Raw genomic sequence first — 20895 nt, 5'->3', positions numbered from 1 at the left:
CAGTTTATGGCAACCCCGAGCTGAGAGCCTGCTCCATGTCTCCATCTCTGCCCCCGGCTTCCCTGCTCCGATACCGGGGAGCTCTGCCGCCCTCAGGCACCCCCGGTCTATCTGTGACCCCGAGAGTCCTGAGACCACACTGTCCCCACAAGTGTTCCCCGCTTAGCCACTGGAGTGATGTCCCTCAGCGGAGCTGACTTCTAAAAGTTCCGATTTTGTGCTCTGCAGCTCTATCACTTGCCAGTAGCGGCTGTGGAAGGCCCCCTTCCCCACCGTCTACCCTCCCGAATATCGCCTCAGAGTCACTTCTCCACACGTTCTACCTTCCAGAAAGTGGTCGCTTTTCTGTTCAGAGAGTTGTTGCTTTTCTTTTCTTCGATCTCCTGTTGAGTTCGTAGGTGTTCAGAATGGTTTGGTACCTATCATGCTGAATTCCTGGGACCAGACAAAATGTAGGTCTCCTACTCCTCTGCCATCTTGCTCCTCCCCCTCCTGTACCAGTGCATTTTTGATATTAAAACTCATTTAAAAAAAATCCATTCTATTTTTAGCCAGCTTGATCACACATAAAATTCCTTTTCCAAGATTCCCTTTCCACAGACCTTCTACGACTTTTGCATATCCAATCAGATTTTGTCCTATGCTTTTTCCTCTTTCTCATTCTGAAACAATCATTTTACTTTCCTTACCAAATTTTCATGTATGGTGGTTTCCTTTCACCTTTATTATTTCTAAGTAGTTTTAACAAAACATATTGATTAGAATTCTTAACTCTTAGAATTTTTCATTCCTAGTGAAAACTAAGAAGTCAAAGCAGTTGTGGATTGTTACACCAGCATTCTGTGGACTGGCAAATTTATAAATATATATAATAATTTCTAGAAGCATATTCTTTCTCATAGTAAATTTTCCAATGTGGTATGTTTATTAATAGACCCAATTACCTTTAGTTCATCTGTAAAAGGAGGCCAAAAGTGGGTAAACCTGTGATCAGTAATTAATGTTTTAGTATTTTATCTTATTTGGAAATTACATAGTCAACAAATACGCATTTTAATTTGTCTCAGTATAACTTTGAGATTTCAAATTACCAAAAAGATCTTGAAAACTTTTTTAAAGTTGAACACATGATAAAGCATAGTTATTGTTGAAAATTCCATTTGTAAAATTTTACTTACATAAATTTAATTTACTTGTTCTTAACAATTATGTTTAGATTAGTCATGAAAATTTTTTGAGACATTAAGCAACTAACCTTCATTTTATGTTATCTTTCTTGCTAACAAATTCTATAACAGAGACAATGTGAGCTTATTTGACTTTAGTAAACCTAGGTAGAATAAAATTGTTATATTTAATTCTGATAACCCTAAAGACATGACTGTTTTAATTAAACTAACAATGTTTAGTTTCTATTTACTAAAGATTATACTAGGTCTTGTGACCTGGAAAAACATTGGGATTAGTTTCTATATTTCTGAGAGCATACTTAATTTATATAAATGGTTGTCTTCAGGCCAATTAAATAGAGCTGTTTACAAATTAATTCTGGCAATATCATTTGAAGATAGAAAAAATTACACGTTTATAACATACATATGTAGACATACATAAACACATATATAAATGCAACATGCATTTCTGTCCAGCCATATTTTTAGAGTCCCCAACCTGAAGGTTGCCAAGCCAAGTTCTCAGTACATAAAATAAGACAAACAAGAAGGCAAAAGTTAAACCTGGGAGAGAAAAGATCAACAAAGCACAGGTATCTGAAAGCAAATTCATGAGTCACAATTCAAAGACCTCATTCTTAATTTTTTTTACTTCCAATCTGAATTTGGAAAGAAAGGGACAATGTGAAATTTTACCTTCCTACAGACAGAGATCTGGGAGAAATGACTTTGGTGAGAATTCTCACCCTTTGTTGACTTCTGCCACTTTTTGTAGGATCTTGTCTGGAGTGAGGTATCCTAGCAAGTCTCATCCTGGTCACCTGAAACTAAGAGAGGAAATATAATTTTCCCTCTATTCTTTATGGTGAATGCTTGGCTGAGACCCCTTTTCCTCTACGGCACCTCCTAAATGGATAAATTATCTAGGTTAAAACTTCTCTACTGTAGTCACTTAGATTATCTTTGTTAAGATTGACCTGCTTGTTCAGCCTTAGAATAAGGTTTTATTCACCTGAGGCCTCACACTGGACCAAGTCTAGCTTAACTCAGACCTAGTTCGATTCCAGTCAGTTTCTAGGTCCATTCCAGAAAAAGAAATGCTCAAAGTCTGAAAGCAGAGCTAGGATTCAAAAGGGACTTCCCATGACCTCCAGACATGGCAAGAATATAGTGAGCTCAATAGGAACAAAAGGCACATTCAGTCCATTTGCCTGCTTACTTACTTGTCTGGGGCTTTCAGAGGTCTCCTTTGGTTCCTGCTTCTGGCAATAGAACTGCTAAGAGATAAACCAAAGCATATTAAAAAATGTAAGAGTTTATTTGGGCAAAAACTGACTTGAATCAGGCAGCATCTGAACTAGAAAGGAGCTCCATTCACTGTACAAGATAAAAGACACAGGAATTACGGAGTGGGAACAAGAAATTATACTTTAGCCAAAAGGCAGGTTGGCTGTAAGTAAAGTTATTTTCCTTTAGGGGATGGCAGGGGTCTAGGAGGCAGTTAACCTAACTAGTGCTGCTCAAGGGATTCATGATGGCCAGGTTTAAGATTCCATGTCTAGGAGAGCTGAAACTCTAATTAAGTCTTGGTTTGGTGACGTGGAACTTCACCTAAGTGACTTCATTTTGGGGTGTTGTCTTGTTTCTTAACATATCTAAGTGTAACGTGACTAAAACATAAAATTCATTAGCATATGTATAGTTGTATTCATAAAGAAAAGTATGCTAACCAAAAGTTATGTAACAGTGTGAAACAAAACAGATGTAAATTTAAGCTAAGTTAATGAAATTTGAGTTGCCTTTTGAATCACAGTTTGACCAAGGGAAACAGACTCTACTGTTTTCCAAATATGGAAGTTTTAATACAGGGAATTATCCCCTTCCATAACCAAAAGAAAGATAGAGTACTGAGGGTCAGGGAGGCTGCTACCCACCTGCTGGGGATGCAACCGCACTTTGGGTGGTGCTCATGCCCTTGCCTTAGAGCAAGCTGGGCAGTTAGCCAGGACTCTCTCCTCATGGTGTTGTTGCTTTGCATCCCTCCTTTGCTTGCTTCCCTTTCCCCTCACTTTCACGTTCCTAGAATTGCACTTCCCAGTTGGTAATCGGTTATATATCAGCTGTATGACATAACAGGTTAGTTTAGAAAGAACTTGAGTTTGTGTTTTAGGGTGGAAGAGGTCACAGCCATTTCTAAGTCTGTACCTTTACTTAGCAATGGAGGGCCACTCCACTGTAATATTTTTGACAACCATTTGAGTTGTCCATGGGTTATACACAGAAGTAAGATACTAAACTTACTCTATTTCATTGTTCTTAAGACAATCTCACTTGAAAAAAGAAACCACAGATCCTCTGGAGGTAGGGCCTATAAGAGAAAAAAAAGGTATTCTCTTACTGAATCTATATACTCTATTGAACTTTGCACACAAGTTCTCTTCCTAAACATGCAGGCATATGCCATAATCTAGCCATTTTTTCCTCATGTATTTTATTACCCTAATATATTCTGGCTTGATACATTATAATGAAAACTTGGGAACAAAATGTTTTTTGTTTCAACCTTTGGTTGAACACCAAAGGTGTTCAGCATTTGTTATACTGGTATTTTTTTTATGGTAAAAAATGAACAGAAGCTGAATTTTGTATTTTCTGAGAGGGATTATGTTTTGAAAACAAGTCCTTAATATCCATAAATACAAAATCTTAATGTTATTTAACATTCAAAGCATAATTAGGCACAGTTCTAAAGTGGAATTGGAATTGGAATTTATTAAGAGATATTTCTAGATAATACTCAAGGTTTTTAGAGATAAGTTTATAAAATGGTAAATATACAAGTTAAGGATAAAATTATATCTAGTGATTAAACTGTTTCTTGCAGTATTCTCTTTGGAATAGCTGCCAAATATTTTAGTAAGCTTAAAAATCTATTAATACATGGAGTTGACAGATCTAGATCACAAAGTCATATTCTGAAAAACATATCAGGGTTAGAGATTATTGAAATGAATGTGTACATTGTATTGCATTTGATATGAAAAATGACATAAACAACTGATCATCAACTAATAGATGCTGTTTTCTATACTCCATCCATTTCTCCCCACCCAAACCTGGATAATTTCAAAGCAAATACCTATTTTATGATGATTAAATAATCAAATGTTTACTTAATTTCTAAAAGTTAAAGACACTTTTTAATGCAAAACTCTCATATATTTTCATATTTAAAAAATAACTCTTTAATTAAATACCTATTCAGTATTCAGACTTCCCCAGCAGTTTCATATTTGCTTAAATCAGGATTCAAATAAAAATAAAATAACATTCTTAAAGAAAAGAAGAAAACATTGTTAAGATGCAGTTTTCTGATACTCTCTCATCTACTTTATCCTCAAAACTTTTGTTTTCCTTGAGATTTACTTTGTTGAAGTAGCTATGTTATTTGTTTTATATCACTCCCCAGAGTCAGAAATTTTGTGAGTTGTATCTAATGTGAACATGTTCTTCAGCTGCTACATTGCTGTAAATTTTCCGATTGAGAATAGATGTGAATCCAGTTCAGATGTTGGGTAAGGATACCTTATAAGGAACACAGAATATGTGGTTCTCTCTCTTCATGTCATGTTCACAGCCTTTGCCAATCATTGCCGAGTTTCCTTGTAAAATGATGATACTTTATTTTTCCTTTCTTAGCCAGATTAGAGAGAAAAACTTGTACTCACCAACTATTTGTTTAACCCAAGGTACAGTTAGTACAGGAAAGTCAAAATACATACATGATAATTCTAATTCTAATACGAGATTAGATTTCTTGTCAATTCTGGCTCTAATTTTTTCCATAAAATAACCTGTCTCCTACCTATTCTGTGCCTTTCTCATCCCACAGCCTCCTATTCTGATCACTGTGTAGTAAACTTTATTGAAGACTTTGGGACAACAGGCTATGTGTGAGGGGCAGGGTGGGGCAGTGAAATGATTTTGCAGCACAGAACTCAACAGAAAATAGGAAACTGAATATCAGTTATCTTTGTCCTTAAGGGATTTTGCTTACTTACATAGCAGGAACCATCACAAGAGTAGGCCTATCTTTTACACTGTCGCTTCATCCCCACTAGTTCCTTGACTTTCACTAGTTCTCCTGGCCACATCTTCAAGGTGGATCTTTCTACACACAGGTGACTCACTCATCAGAGTAGTTTTTTTTTTTTTTAAGATTTTATTTATTTACTTGACAGAGAGATAGAGAGCACAAGTAGGCAGAGTGGCAGGCAGAGGGAGAGGGAGAAGCAGGGAGCCCGATGTGGGGTTCAGTCCCAGGACCCTGGGATCATGACCTGAGCCAAAGGCAGCCGCTTAACCAACTGAGCCACCCAGGCGCCCCCAAAGTAGTTTGATAGAGACAATTCTCCCCTGTGCTTTAACTAATATTGTTTTTCCTTCTGGGTAAACTTCTATAATATAAAAGATGCAATGGCCCCATAGAACATATAATGTTTATAAATAAAATTCTTTGATAGGTCTCAGAAATCAAATTATAAGAATTTCATTTACCAGGAATAGACTCTTTTTTTTAAGATTTTATTTATTTATTTGAGAGAAAGACACAGCGAGAGAGAGAGAGACAGAGAGAACATGAGTAGGGGGAAAGGGGAAGTGGCAGAGGGAGAAACCGACGCCCCGCTGAGCAGGGAGCCCGATGTGAGACTCGATCCCAGGACCCTGGGATTATGACCTGAGCCAAAGGCAGATGCTTAACCAACTGAGCCATCCAAGTGCCCCCAGGAATAGACTCTTAACTAAGTCTTAAAGAATAGATTGGACATAGGGACATGATAGAAGATCTAATTTCTCAGTTTCTGAAATCTATAAACATTTCAATAAAAACATTTGAATGTCAGAACTCTTGGAGAACTTCAGAATAGTGGTTAAGAGCACAGTCAGAAGTCACCTCTGCCAATTTAACTCTGAGTAAATTACTAAACCTAAGACCAAGTTTTCTAGGGAAGATGTGGCTAAGGATAGTGTGCCTCACAGTAATTGTGTGAGCTGTCCCCACTGTATTTAAGGTAAAACAGTTATTTAAAAATTTTACAGTTAATAATTTATTAAAATATTAATGTACTAAGGCACCTCGGTGGCTCAGTTGGTTAAGCATCTGACTCTTGATTTCAGCTCAGGACATGGTCTTGGGGTCTTGAGATTGAATCCTCCCTCCCCCTGTTGGGCTCTGCTCTGGACGTGGAGCCTGCTTGAGAGTCTCTCTCTCCCTCCCTTTCCCTCTGCCTCTCCCACACCTATCCCCCACCCCCACTTGTGAGTGCTCTTGTTCTCTCTCTCAAAAAAAAAATTAATGTATTCAATAATCTCATTCTCCAGAAAACAATGCTTAAAAAGCCCAGCAGTCAGGCATGTAAACACAATATATTTATGCCTTTAATGAGTTAAAGGTTTTTGAAAGCATAAACCTGTTCTTGTTATATGCTGATAGTTATTGAATATCTTGGGATTTTTTTTGATTGCTTATGCTTATTTTTTACCCTCTTTCTTCCATTTGTTAAATGACTAAGATTCAGCTGTGCACATTTTAAAGATCTAATTGGCTTTGTTAAACAATTAATAAATGGGGCAGCATCCCATCTAGCAAATGGGGGTGAGGGGAAGTCCAAGGAGATGCACAAAATGAAAGGCTTTTATAGAAGGAGGGTGGGGCAAGAAGGATATTAGCAAAAGAATTATTTTAGGGGAAGCCACTTTCTGGGGGGAAAGCAAGGTGTTTTATCATACAGATTACCTCTTTTTTTGAGGGAGGAAGAGGACCAATTGGCAGATTGATTGGCACTGACTGAAATATTCCTGACTGGTTAAGACTACATTTCTGGGGGAGGTTGAAGCAACAATTAGAATAGGTATCAAGCCATGCTTTGGGAAATTCTTCGAAGTGATGCCATTTTGGGCCTGTGGTTTTCTTCCTAACAAGCACCCCCCCCCCGCCTTTTCAGCAGACTCAGCTTAACTGACAGATGTGATCAAACTTTAAAACATTAGTGTCTCTCACAGCTTTTGTTCCTCCTTGGTGAGGTGGCCATAGGCCATGACATTTTTACTTAACCTCTGTGATATTCATAGGTCACATTTTCCAGTTGACATTTTTTAAGTTGATAATTTTTGTTGTTGTTCCTTAGATGTTCCAGTCATAGTTGCTTGGTGGTTAGTAGTTGCAAACATACATTTAAAGTTTCTGAGAGAATATAATACACCAAGGAGATCATTATGATTAATATAAGCAGGATGATTCCCAATATTTAGAGTATATTTTGGAACCATGGTCCCCAAGACCCAACCATCAAAATCAAATAAGTCAAGGAAAAACCCCATGAAAGGAGTCACCTTTTTAAAGCCAAGCAGCTTGTCCTTATTTGAGTTTTAGCTTCCTCAAAAGCATTAATCTAGGTATGGCAAGTGGTGTTGGACAAAACACAGACACCTCCTTGCTCACCTACAAGATAATCAAGAGCTATTCTATTATCATAAACAACTTTGGCTAGAGAGTTTGAGGATCTTTGTTGAGCTGCTATTGCTTTAGAAGATTCTGCAATAATTTTAAGGAGATATTTTGGATTATAGCTTCATTTATATTTATCCCTAGCCAAGGAAAAAAGGACCTGCCAAAAGGAGTGAGTCCTGAGTCTCAAAAGCCTCCTGAGAGGTCCTTTTTAACTCAACAATGTAAATTTAGGAGAATCAACTAATAAGATGTATTATGTTGCTTGTGAAAAATTAGGGGCACATTTAGATTTTCTCCTAGCCTGAAATCAAAGATGTTAGTCCCTGCCTTAGCAGTGGCCTGGGAGATACAGATGAGGGTGTTATCTTTCTAGGCCAATGCCAGAGGAAAAGAAAGGAAAAGAGGGAGAAGGGGTTTTATGTTCACAGTATGAAGTCTTAATCCAGCAACTTGAGTGGAAGCAGTCTACCTCCATGTCAGCTACTTCTCTTCCTGTGGATTTGATTTAGAGGTCTCTAGCATCTTTTAGTTTTGGAGCAGGGTCAGTGGTCAGGGGCACTTGTTAAGGTCCCTTTCAGTGGGGGCTCACGGGCTGTCTTCCTCTGATGACATTTTAGAATACCCACAACACTCCAGGGGATGACCAACAGGCTCCTTTAAAATTAGGATCTACGTGGGTGATGGCCCTTGGGGAAGGTATGTGTTGTAATAAGCACTGGGTATTATACAAGACTGATGAATCACAGACCTGTACCCTTGAAACAAATAATACATTATATGTTAATTAAAAATAATTATTTTACAAAAAGAAAAAATAGGATCTAGAAAACCTTCTTTATTGATGGCTGGCTTGAGCATAAAACATTAGAGACTTATAGTAGCTGATCATACTAGCATGAGACAACAAGGGATCAGCAAAAAGCTGTAACACTGATAGAATTTCAAGTTGGTAAAGCTTTTGTTAAGGCTTCTAGGATTAGTCTGGTGAAGTGGGTGCCTTAATCACTGGAGATAGTGGAAAATACACTTCAAGTGGGAAACACATTTAAGTTTTTTGTTTTTCCTGTAAGGGCATCAGACTTGGAGCAAGGAAAGGCTTTAACCCATCCAGAAAATGCATATACAATAACAAGAACATATTGATAACCCATACTAAGTAGCTGTTTAATGAAGTCTAGTTGCAGGGGTTTCATTGAATTTACAGCCATTATTTGTCCATATCAGTTTTTCTGATTCAGAAGCAGACTATTGCCATGTCTCAAGGACATTAGGATGGCAAAAATCTGGCAATAAGGGGCTGTTTTTGCAGGAAAATAGACTTTAACTACATGTGCCACAATCCTACAAATATAATATAAAGAAGGCTTAGTATTACTTATATGGCAATGCTTCCATGTAAATTACATATCAAATGTCCAATTTGTTTGACAAATATTTTGGAATGTTCTAGATAAAACAGGCATTTTTAAAAGAACTTGATTTTGGAAGTTTGTCAAAAATACCCAAAAAAGGGTTTAAAAACACTTATCTAAATAGGATCACAGATCATTATGAAACCTAATAATCAAAAGGTAAAGAATCTTATACAATAATCTTACCAAAAACAGACCAAAAGTCCAAGAAAACTGTCATTTTAACAGAGAGAAAACCAAATTTTATCTTTACACCAGCTTATTTTGATATTAAAACTTATTTTAAAAATAAATTCATTTAGGGGAGCCAGGGTGGTTAAATGTCTGCCTTCAGTTCAGGTCATGATCTTAGGGTCCTGGGATTGAGCCTCACATTGGGCTCCCCACCCAGCAGGGAGCCTGCTTCTCCCTCTCCTGCCTGCCACTCTGCCTACTTGTGTGCACTCTCTCTCTCTCTCTCTGTCAAATAAATAAATAAAATCTTAAAAAATAAATAAATTTATTTAATCTTAGCCAGCTTGACCACGTATTAATTTTTTAAAGGTTTCTTGTTCATAAACCTTTTACAATTTTTTTTATATATTCTGATTTTGTCCTTTATTTTTTTCTCTTTAGCCTCAATTCAGGACAAATTTACTTTTTTTCTCCCTCAACAAAAAATGCATCTTAATTTCTATACCTCTTTTTTTTTTTTCCTGAAAACCTACTTTCCTGGCATACAGAGAGGTTTCCCTTATTTTAAGTAGTTTTAATTACATATAGTATTTAGAATTTTAACCCTTAAAGACCTTGATTTCTAGTGAAAACTAAGAAGCAGTTGTGAATGGTCATATCAGCATTTTTAAAATTTTCAAATTTATGAATACATTTTAAAACTTCTAGAAGCATGTCTCTTAAAATTTTCAAATGTAGTGTTAACATTTCCAAGGGTCTTTTATTTAATCTACTTGTTCTTAACTCTTTAGGTTACTTACAAAAACTTTATTAAACATTACGCAGCCATTATCCTAAGCTATTTTTGTTGTTGACAGATCTTGTAAGAGTTAACAAATTTATTTGGCTACTAAACTCAAGTAGACTAAAATTTTTATATATAATGTTGGTAACTCTAAAAACATGTTTGTTTTAATTAAACTATCAACTTTAGGATTTATTTCAAATATTTTTTCAGATCACATGAATTTGAAAAACATTTGGGTTAGTTTCTGCCCCTGAGTTAAAGAATGCCTATCTTTAGACAAGCCTGCCTTCAAGCCAATGAAATAGTCCTCTCTTACAAATTAATTTTATCAATACCATCCAGAGGTAGAAACACATTTACAACACATATATAGACACACATAAACATACAGACAGAGGCAGACCTTATAGCTTCTATTTTAAAATCACTGCCATGAAATAGATACAAAATTTACTGGTTATAAATGTTGGATGAGTTTGTTTTTGAATTTAAGGTTATTGGCCTACATGGCTAACGGTTTCTTTTAGTATTTGTGGAGAAGACAAGATTTGTATTTGTCCTTGGCAAGTCAAGTTCTAAATGGCTTTCCCCCTTGTTTTTTCTTGATAAAAATTACCTCCTTGGAATTTGTATTTTAAAGAGATGAACTAAGTTCATTGGAAAAGACCAGGTAGGACACTGAACATTTACATTTCAATAGCACAGGAAAAAAATGCAAGCACTTTCTAGAATGACTCTCCTTCCCTCAAGACCAGGATTTTTATAATACTTATGCATTTTGAGATAAATAGGAGAGGTTGTGGAATTGGTAAAAAAAATATTTGTGTCTTTGAATTGGTTCTGTAATCGTACCTCTGGTCCTGTAAGACTAGACTTGTAAAATAAGGACAGCTGTTTTTAATTCCTCAAAGAATTGGGTTGCTGTGTAATGCTATCAAAGGACTGACACACCCATCCACTTATGAGAATGTCTTCTTTTCTTCTGGGTACATTCACCTGAGGTGAGAGCGCTTAAAATTTTTTATACCAGGTTCTGAATATCAGCTTCCAATTTGGCCAAATTTCTGATTATAGAGTCGTTAAGTCTTAAAATATCTTGTCAGGTTTTAGCTAGGACAAACAGTAAATATTTCTGGCAGTATTAAACAACTTCATGGATCGCTTCTCGGCCTTTTGGCTAAGATCAAGTGTAAACAACTTCATGGACCCAAGAGGCATCCTCAAAAAAGGTGTAAAAGATACTATTTTTTTTTCAATATCTGTCGTTAATCCCAAAGATAGTCAAAAAAAGTACTGACAACCTGCATGTCCCAGACAGGCAGAAAGTCAAGCCACGTTCTTAAGATGTAAAATGAGAAAAGTAAAAAGAAAATACTTATGCCCAGGAGAGAAAGAATAAAAAATTAATATGTTTAAATTTGGACCAGAAGGAATAACATGATTTTTTTTAAGTTTTTATTTATTCACCCATTCCCCCCACCCACCCCCCCTCTGGTAACCATCAGTTTGTTCTCTATAGTTAAGAATCTGTTTCTTGATTTCTCTCTCTCTCTCTCTCTCTCTTTCTCTCTCTCTTTTTCCTCCCCTTTGCTCATTTGTTTAGTTTTGTAAATTCCACATATGAGTGAAAGCATATGGTATTTGTCATTTCTCTGTCTGACTTATTTCACTTAGCATTATATTCTCTATCTCCATCTATTTCATTGCAAATGGCAAGATTTCTTTTTTATGACTGAATAATATTCTGTGTGTGTGTGTGTGTACATTTCTTCTTTTTCCATTCATCAATTGATGGACACTTGGATTGTTTCCATATCTTAGCTATTGTAAATAATGCTGTGATGAACATAGGGATGTATGTATCCCTTTGAATTAGTGTTTTCGTATTCTTTGGGTAAATACCCAGTGGCACAATTGTTGGATCATAGTGATGTGGGAAACAAAGGCAAAAGAAAAAAAAATTAAATTTCCTTGCTGCTCACAACCTATTGACAAGTCCTTGAAACAGGCAGAGTGACCTTCCTCTGGGAGCTCAGCTGCCTCAATGTTGATGCTTTGCTAAGGGCAAAAGGCGATCTTAGCCCGACACCCCAGGATTCTATGAGTCTATCTGAAACATGAAGAAATTCTTTTGGAAACTTCCTTTACTCTACCCCCCAAGATATATGTTAGCAATCATCCTCCAAACATACGGTCCGCTGATATACATCTGAAGGGTCCCATGACTGAGTTTTTACCTAACACTAATAAATGACCTTTTCTTAACAATAGCTAGCCCCTTCCAGGTCCTGGAAACCTTGTTTCCAAAATACCTTGGAGGTTTGTACTATTCCTGGCGCCCTCCCAACTTGAACGTATATAATCAGCCACTCCTCATGAGCCCACTGCAGCACTTTCTGCCCTGGGGTCCTGTCACCGTGCTTCAATAAAACCACTTTTTTGCACCGAAGACGTCTCAAGAATTCTTTCTTGGCCGTTTGTTCTGAACCCCAACATTTCCACATCAAAAGGATAGTTCTATTCTTAGCTTTTTGGGGGACCTCTATATTGTTTTCCACAGTGGCTGCCCCAGTTTGCATCCCCCCCAACAGTGCAAGACGGTTTCTTTTTCTGCATCCTCGCCAACACCTGTTGTTTCCCGTGTTGTGGATTTCAGCCATTCTGGCAGGTGTGAGGTGATATCTCATCGTAATTTTGATTTGCAAAAACTGATGATAAGCCTCTTTTCATGTATCTGTTGGCCATCTGTATGTCTTCTTTGGAGAAAAGTCTGTTCCTGTCTTCTGCCCATTTTTTAATTGGATTATTTTTTGGGTGCTGAGTTATATAAGCTCATTATAATATTTTGGATACTAACCTTTTATCAGATATGTCATTTGCAAATACCTTCTCCCATTCTGTAGGTTGCCTTTGAGTTTTGTTGGTTGTTTCCTTTGCTGTGCAGAAGCTTTTTATTTTGATGTAGTTCCAATAGTTTATTTTTGCTTTTGTTTCTCTTGTCTCAGGGGAGTTATGTAGAAAAAAAAGTTGCTATAGCCAATGTCAGAGAAATTACTGCCTATTTCTCTTCTAGGATTTTTATGCTTTCAGATCTCACATTTAGGTCTTTTATCCATTTTGAGTTTATTTTTGTGTATGGTGTAAGAAAGTGATCCAGTTTCATTCTTCTGCATATTGCTGTCCAGTTTTCCCAACACCATTTGTTGAAGAGACTGTCTTTTTCCCATTGGATATTCTCTCCAGCTTTGTCAAAGATTAAATGATCATAGAGTTGTGAGAGTCTTTCTGGGTTTTCTTTTGTCTCTATTTTTGTGCCAGTACCATGAAGTTTTGATTACCGCAGCTTTGTAATGTAATTTGAAGTCTAAAAATATGATACCTCCAGCTTTGCTTCTTTTTCAAGATTGCTTTGGCTATTTGGGGTCTTTCGTGGTTCCATGCAAATTTTAGGTTTGTTCTAGTTCTGTGAAAAATGCTGTTGATATTTTGATAGGGATTGCATTAAATATGTAGATTGCTTTGGATAGTATAGACATTTTAATAATCTTTGTTCTTCCAATCCATGAGCATGGGGTATCTTTCCATTTGTTTGTGTCATCTTCAATTTCTTTCATCAGTGTTTTATAGTTTTCAGAGTCCAGGTCTTTCACCTCTTTGGTTAGGTTTATTCCTAGGTATCTTATTATTTTGGGTGCAACTGTAAATGGGATTGTTTTCTTAATTTCTTTTTCTGCTTCTTCATTATTAGTGTATAGAAATGCAACAGATTTCTATAGATTGATTTTGTTTCCTGCGACTTTGCTAAATTCGTTTATCAGCTCTAGTGGTATTTTTTGGTTGGGTCTTTTAGGTTTTCTATATAGAGTACTGTGCTATCTGCAAATAGTGGAAGTTTGACTTCTTCCTTACTGATATGCTTTTTGTTTCTTTTTGTTGCCTGATTGCTGTGGCTAGGACTTCCAATACTATGTTGTATAAAAGTGGTGAGAATGGACATCCTTGTCTTATTCCTGACCTTAGGGGAAAAGTTCTTCATTTTTTTTCCCATTGAGGATGATGTTAGCTATGAGTTTTTCATATAAGACTTTATTATGCTGAGGTAGGTTTCCTCTAAACCTACTTTGTTGAGGGTTTTTATCATGAATGGATGTTGTACTTTGTCAAATGCTTTTCTACGTCTATTGTCTTGCTTTCCATTACTCTCGCCTGCAGATGGCTGAGCTGCTCTTGTGCTTTCTCTGGTCTGTATTTATTCCTTCTAGCGTATTTTTAATTTCAGTTATTGAGTTCTTTCCCTCAGAATCATTCTTTTTTATGTTTTCTTTCTCTTTGTTGATGGTCTCACTGAGGTCTTCCACTCTTCTCAAGTGCAGTGAGCATCTTTATGACCATTACTTTAAATTCTCTGTGAGGCATATTACTTATCTCCATTTCATTTAGCTCTCTTGCTGTGATTTTTTTTTTTTCCTGTTCTTTCATTTTCACTTGGGACATATTCCTTTGTCTCCCCATTTTGTCTAAACCTCTGTGTCTGTTTCTGTCTGTTAGGAAAGTCATCTACATCTCTTGCTCTTGGAAGTAGTGGCCTTATGGGGAAGAGGTCCTGTAGCTTTCTGCAGTGCAATGTCCCCTGTTCCCCAGAACCTGGTGCTTCGGGAGTGTCTCCTATGTGTGTTGTGCATGCTCTACTATTGTGGCTGAACTTTTGCCTTCAGTCTAGTTGTCTGCAGTGTCTTTCTTTGCCTGTTGTGGCAGGATTTGGTCCCTGTCTTGTTAGTGGGCTCATATGTGGCACTTGGGCTTGAGTCAGATTAGGCATTTGCTAGAGCTGTGGTTGTACCAAACTGCAGGGCACTTTCCTTGTGTTACCCCCTGAGGAGCTTGCATTGTTGGGCAGGGCCTACAGTCAGATCACGTGTCTGCCCCCAAGCCCATTGCTGGGGCCACTGTCAGAGTGGCCTGTGTGGTTATCTTCCCCTCTCCCTGGGGCAGGAATCACTTTGAAGTGGGGCTGGCCCCTTCAGGGCTGCTTGCACACTGCCACTGTTCTGGATAGACTCTGGCCAGGCTCTGGCCAAGGACATATCAGAGGGGGCAGGTCCATAGGAGAACACAGCAGTAGGGCGTGCAGTGTTAGTGAGCTTTGTGCATGTTTGCAGCAGGAGGGGACCTGAAGCCACCTAGAAACCTCCTGCCACAGGGCTGCAATGGGAGAGTTCACAGGAGAGTGTGGGGGTGGCGCGCACAGTGCGCGCAATGTCTGTGCAGGTCTGCTGCAGGAAGGGACCTGAAGCCACCCGGGAAACCTCCTGCTGAGGCTGGCAGGGTTGGATGAACTGCAGAAGCCTACAATGGCAGGTCACCCTGTTAGGTGGCACCTTTTTGGTTCCTGCAGTTGTCTGTGTATCCTGCAGGTTGGTGGGCAAGGTAGGGAAATGGCACCTGCCAGCTCTTTTGTTCTTGCATAAGTCACCCGAAGATCCCTGCCCCTCAAGCATAAACTCTGAGATTAGTAAACAAATATCCCTCCTTTATATACCCCAGGCGATTTTCAAACTGCTTCTTCTCTGCTGTATCTCCATGGGGCTCTTTGTTGTCTTATCTCATTAAGGGCATGGACTGTTTCTTACCACTTTCCTGGCTCTCCCAGAGCCAAGCATGCTCAATTTTAAAGTTCCAGGTGTTAAGCCCTGCTGTTTGTAAGAACTCATGAAATTAGGCCCCTCTGCTTTTCAAAGCTAAATGTTACAGGTATTCATGTTCCCCATGTGGGTTCCCTGTGTCTGGGGTGCCTGGTGAGAGGATCTCTCTCTCCTTTCTCCATGCCAGCATGGTCCCTCCTTCCCATGGACAGTCTTGTGCATTAGTTTGGCTCCTAACTAGTGTCAGCTCCTCCTAGCCTCTTCAGTGTGCCCTCGTCTCTACAGTTAGCTGTAGAGGGTCTGTTCTGCCAGTCTGTGCCATTTTCTGAGTCATTTACACTGATGTGAGTATTATTTAGTTGTATCTATGGGACAAGGGAGCTTAGAATCCTCCTACTTCACCATCTTCCCTAGAAGTTAAGCCTTAGCTCTTTTAAAATTGAAAAGATTCTGAAGGATTTTTTCCCTTCAGAAAACAATGACAAAAAAGTTTGTTTTTCCTTCAAAAAACAAAAGGAAAAAAAAATGAAGTAATCAAAGACCCAATAAATACAAAACATACAATCTTTATTTTTCTAAGCAGCTTATGTTAAACAAAAAACCTTAATTAGAAATTGTAAACAATGACCAGACCAATAATCTAAGAAAACTTTTCTTTTAACAGAAAAAAAGCCACATTCTAGTTTTATAGCTGTGTACTTTTTAAAAAACTTTTTATTTATTTATTCATGAGAGACAGAAAGAGAGAGAGAGAGAGAGAGAGAGAGGCAGAGGGAGAAGCAGGCTCCCAAGGAGCAGGGAGCCTGATGCGGGACTCGATCCCAGGACCCTGGGATCATGACCTGAGCTGAAGGCAGACGCTTAACCATCTGAGCCACCCGGGCGCCCAGCTGTGTACTTTTAATATTAAAACTCATTCTTAAATAAATTCATATTAATTTTAGCTTGATTATACATTAAAATTTCTTTTCACAGATTTTGTTTCCACAAACTTCTTCAACTTTCTTTTTTACATTTGGATTTTGTCCTATGTTTTTCCTCTTTAAATAAGCAGCCTTACTTTATGCCAAAATTGCTTTTTTTCCCCTTAACTAGAATATATTTTCATTCCTCATACCTTCCTTTACCAAAAGCAAACATCTTTCTTTTCTTGCATACGGAGGTGCTTTCCTAGTAGCGTTAATTACATATATTGATTAGAATTTTCAACTCTTAGGGACTTTCACTAAGAAGTAAACAATTATGAATGCTCTTTTACATTGGCATTCTGTGAATTGACAAACATACTGTTTCTATTTCTAGAAACATACTTTTATGATTTCTGCTTTTTTCATAGAAAATTTCTCAATGTGGTTTAAAACATGTTTACTAATAGGTGCAAATATTTTTGATTCCTCTGTAAAAGTAAGCAAAAAGTAAATAAGCCTATTTTCAGCGATTAATGTTTTAGTATTTTATTTGGAAATAATCTTGACACTTAATGAATTTAACTTAACTCATCACTTAGCAAAACTCTAAAGTTTCAGGTTACCAAAATGATTTGAGGAAATGATGTTAAAAATTCACCTAAAACTTTTATTTACACCTATTCAATTTACTTGTTCTTAATTATGTTTAGATTTGAAACATTAGACAAAATCTAATTCTAAGGGTTTTTTTTTTCTGACTAATTTTGCAACAGAGACAACATGAACCTATTTGATTAGTAAACATAGGCAGAATAAAAAGTTATGTTTGCATTATAGTCAGTGTTGATAAGTCTAAGATATGTCTATTATAATAAACCAGCAACCTGAAATTACCCTTAATACTGAATATTTTCCCAGGTCTTGTGAATCTGACAAGCATTTGTGTTAGTTTCTTTTATGTTTCTGAGATTTTCTCTAAAAAATTTAAGTTAGAAGTACTTATTTTTAGGCGAATTAAACAGAGCTCTTTACAAATTTTAGTAATACCATCCAGAAGTAGAAAATGTCACACTCTATACTAGACACACATAAGTATATAATCAGAGGCCTTGTTGTTTAAAAGTATTTAACCATGAGACAGATACGATAATGCAAAATTTACGTGGGGCCCTCATTCTAAGATAGATAACGGGGGGGGTGTCTGTAAGGTTATTAACTTGGTGGACTTATGTTTATGGTCATGTTAAGGCAATTCAGACAGAGGACTAGGAGGAGTATTGAAATGATAGAGGGAAGTACTGAGAATTACATGAGTCTTATAGTCTTCTCTATTAGTTACCTCTTGCGTCTTTTTAATTTTTTATCAGTTTTTTTTGTAGTGAAATTTTCAATGAAGCTATTTTTAGAATTTTGAAGGCTTTACTTTCAAGTACACTCCTTAAAGGGGATCTTATATAATTGAAACATTCCTCATAACGGCCATTGTAATTCTAGATAGTTTTTAGCAAAATTTTGCCATTTCTGTAGATATTCACAGATTCTGAGCCCATGGTTTTTAGAAAAAAGCAGGCATGCTGGACGGTGGTGTGCTTGACTGCTTAGAGTTTAAGGATCCCATTAGCCAAGTCTTTGGGTTTCTCAGAGGCAAACTAATATCTAAAAGGCATATGCAGCTGGGGTGGGAATTATGCATGTTTTACAGTGTACCTGGTTGCACAGAAGCTTTCTTGAAGTGGGTGGGTGATCTACTGTCTATCTAACCCATTGTGTAACCAACTTATCCTAACATGGGAGTCTTTGAGTTAGGTGGTGTGTAAACTAACAGCTCTTAAATGCTGAACCCATGCCCACGAATTTTTGCAGGTTTTTGGCATCCAAGATTCCCTTTAACAATTAGCCTTTACCTCATGTGCCCATTAACAGAAACCAATAGTTACCAAGGAAACAGAACCATGGACACCAACAGTAGGAAAAGAACTTGGTACTGGGAAAAGGATTAAACCGGAAGACCTCAAAGAATGAAGACTCTGGACTGATGCCAAACAAATTAAGAACTTCTGGTGGCAGATGCAGTTCTCCATGTGGAATCTGAGGATAGAACCAAGGGCTGGATTTAAGAAATCTGTGGACTTGCCAATGGAAGTTCCTACATGCACCACCAGCAATTCCCAATGTGGACTAAATCAGCAGACTCCACTACTGGAGACTGGAGTTGGAACTGAGGAAGGGATTCCAACTGAAATTGTAGACTGAAACAAGGGCTGGTTAGAGACCTCCTGTCAGTCTAGACTGGCCCATTAACTCTAGACTGTAAAGCAAATTAGATTGGAAGCTCGATGCAAAAAGAACAGAGCTCATATTGAGAGGAACTCACCAATGGCCCTCAGAAATGGTGAAAAAGACAATGAACTCAAAAGGATTGGTGAGGCATTGTGCCTCTGTTTCTTGTTGTCCTTGAAGGCTGTCAGAAGTTCACTTTAATTGTCAATACTGCAACCAAATCTGTTAAAAAAAAAAAATTCAACTGAGCAAATTTGTAGATCTAATTAGCTTTACTCAGTGAGTCAGGCAAATAGAATGGAGTTCCATCAAGCTGTAGGAAAGAAAACATTTTTAAAGGCAGAGAGGGAATGGGGTGGGGGGAAGAAATTATTAACAGTGACTGCATTGTTTTAGGCAAGGTCACACTCCTAAAGGGAACAGAAATGGTCTAATAGCAGGTTACCTCCTAGTGTAGATGAGGAAATTAGTATGCTGGTTAAATTTGTATTCTTGGGGGTGTTAGAACTGCAGTTAGTTTAGGTATTAAGACTTGGTTTACTGACATGGGTCTTTAACATAAGTGATTCTGTTTTGGGCCTTTGGTTCTTTTTAACAACAGGTTTACTTTATTTTTCTCATACTTGACTATCACTAAAAGTTACCTAAATATTAATAGTAGATTAATGGTATCTTTTTTTCCTCCTCGTTAAAAGATGAATTGCTGCCCCATTTTTTTCACTAAGGCTATTTGGTGCTTAGAAAAAGCTTAAGAAACTTGCCCAACATCACAAAAGATCTAGAATCTGGGAGATCAGGAAGATATGGCAGAGTAGGAAGATCCTGAACTCACCTGGTCCCTTAGACACACCAAGATAACAGCTACATCTGTTACCTCAAAGACTTGCAGAATAGACTTTCCACAGTTAATAAAGAGGAGGCCACATGGAAGAGTATAGGAGGGGAAGATGCAGATAGTTGGGAACCAAACCCCCAGTGAGACTAATCACAAATGGCAGGGTAGGGGGGGATGACATCACAAACAGAAGAAACAAGATCCAAACCCCACCCCAGAGAGGGGGGATTAGCACTGGGAAGATGAGTCCCTTTGACTTTGAAAACAAGTGGGGCACATTTTGTGAGCTTTTACTATCAGTGGGGCTTAACTCCAGGTACTTTTAAAATCAGCACGCTTAGTTTTGGGAGAGCTAGAGGGTGATATGAACCTGAGGCTCTGCCCTTAAAGAACCAGCATAGCAAATAACCCAGAGGAGAAAAAACATAGGTACAGCAGTTTAAGTAAAAGCTGTGATATATATGAAGGAGAGTTATTTACTAATCTCAGAACGTGTGCTGAAGGGGCAGGGATCTTGAGGAGACTTATCCAAGAACAAAAATGCCAGTGGGTACCATTTATCTTCCTATCTCCCATACGAGATAGCTGAACACTTGCAAGAATCAGTGTGAACATTCTCCGCCTCTCTTGCTACACGATGTGCCTGGCACCCACATTCCCCTGCAGACCCACCCTAAGTCACCTGTGTTAGCAGGGCATCCCTCCAAAGCAGCTCCTGCCCCAACACACCCTGTAAGTAGCTCCAGCAAAGGCTGTTGCCATTCCAAAATGATTCCTTCCCTGGCAGGAGGGGAAGAAAACTACAATACACTAGCACACCCACAGTTCCAGCAGCGGAGCTTTTAAACTGAGTGTTCAGGGATAGTGCTTTGCCTTTTGGTGCACCTGCATTCCTGGCAGACAGACTAGGTATTGAAATCTGGTCTGACTGCCAACCTTGCCCACCATTGAAAGCCTCTCAGGAGCCCAACCAGGAGAGCATTTTGCTGTTTGGTGCATGTGCACCTGTGGCAGACAGACTGATTGCAGACAGCTAGCCTGACTGCTGACATGCCACATCTTGACTGGTGCATCCACAGCAGGGAAGTGGGTCATTGCAGCTCACTGGACTGAAGGCAAATGCAGCTCAGCCACAACAGTAGGGTATACACAGCCCACATAGGAGACATCCCTG

General features: G+C 38.0%; 1 protein-coding gene and 1 long non-coding RNA gene across 8 annotated transcripts in view; one reads left to right on the top strand and one right to left on the bottom strand.

Annotated features, from left to right (window-relative positions):
- Window positions 1-20895, top strand: part of SNCA (synuclein alpha) — a 145646-nt gene that overhangs the window by 114360 nt on the left and 10391 nt on the right. The gene's annotated exons all lie outside the window — the stretch shown is intronic.
- On the bottom strand, window positions 1874-19850 carry LOC112825412 (uncharacterized). The gene is made up of 5 exons (XR_003208684.2): window positions 19719-19850; window positions 18981-19108; window positions 3474-3540; window positions 2396-2449; window positions 1874-1999 (listed from the first exon to the last, which is right to left on the bottom strand). It is a non-coding gene; the product is annotated as an uncharacterized lncRNA (long non-coding RNA).

The sequence above is a fragment of the Callorhinus ursinus genome, unplaced genomic scaffold (genome assembly GCF_003265705.2).
Source record: "Callorhinus ursinus isolate GAN/ISIS: 27379988/994484 unplaced genomic scaffold, GSC_fseal_2.0 scaffold4, whole genome shotgun sequence".
In the NCBI taxonomy this organism is placed as follows: Eukaryota; Metazoa; Chordata; class Mammalia; order Carnivora; family Otariidae; genus Callorhinus; species Callorhinus ursinus.
The sequence above is the reverse complement of the archived record's forward strand: the minus strand, read 5'-3'. Positions and strand labels throughout refer to the sequence as shown.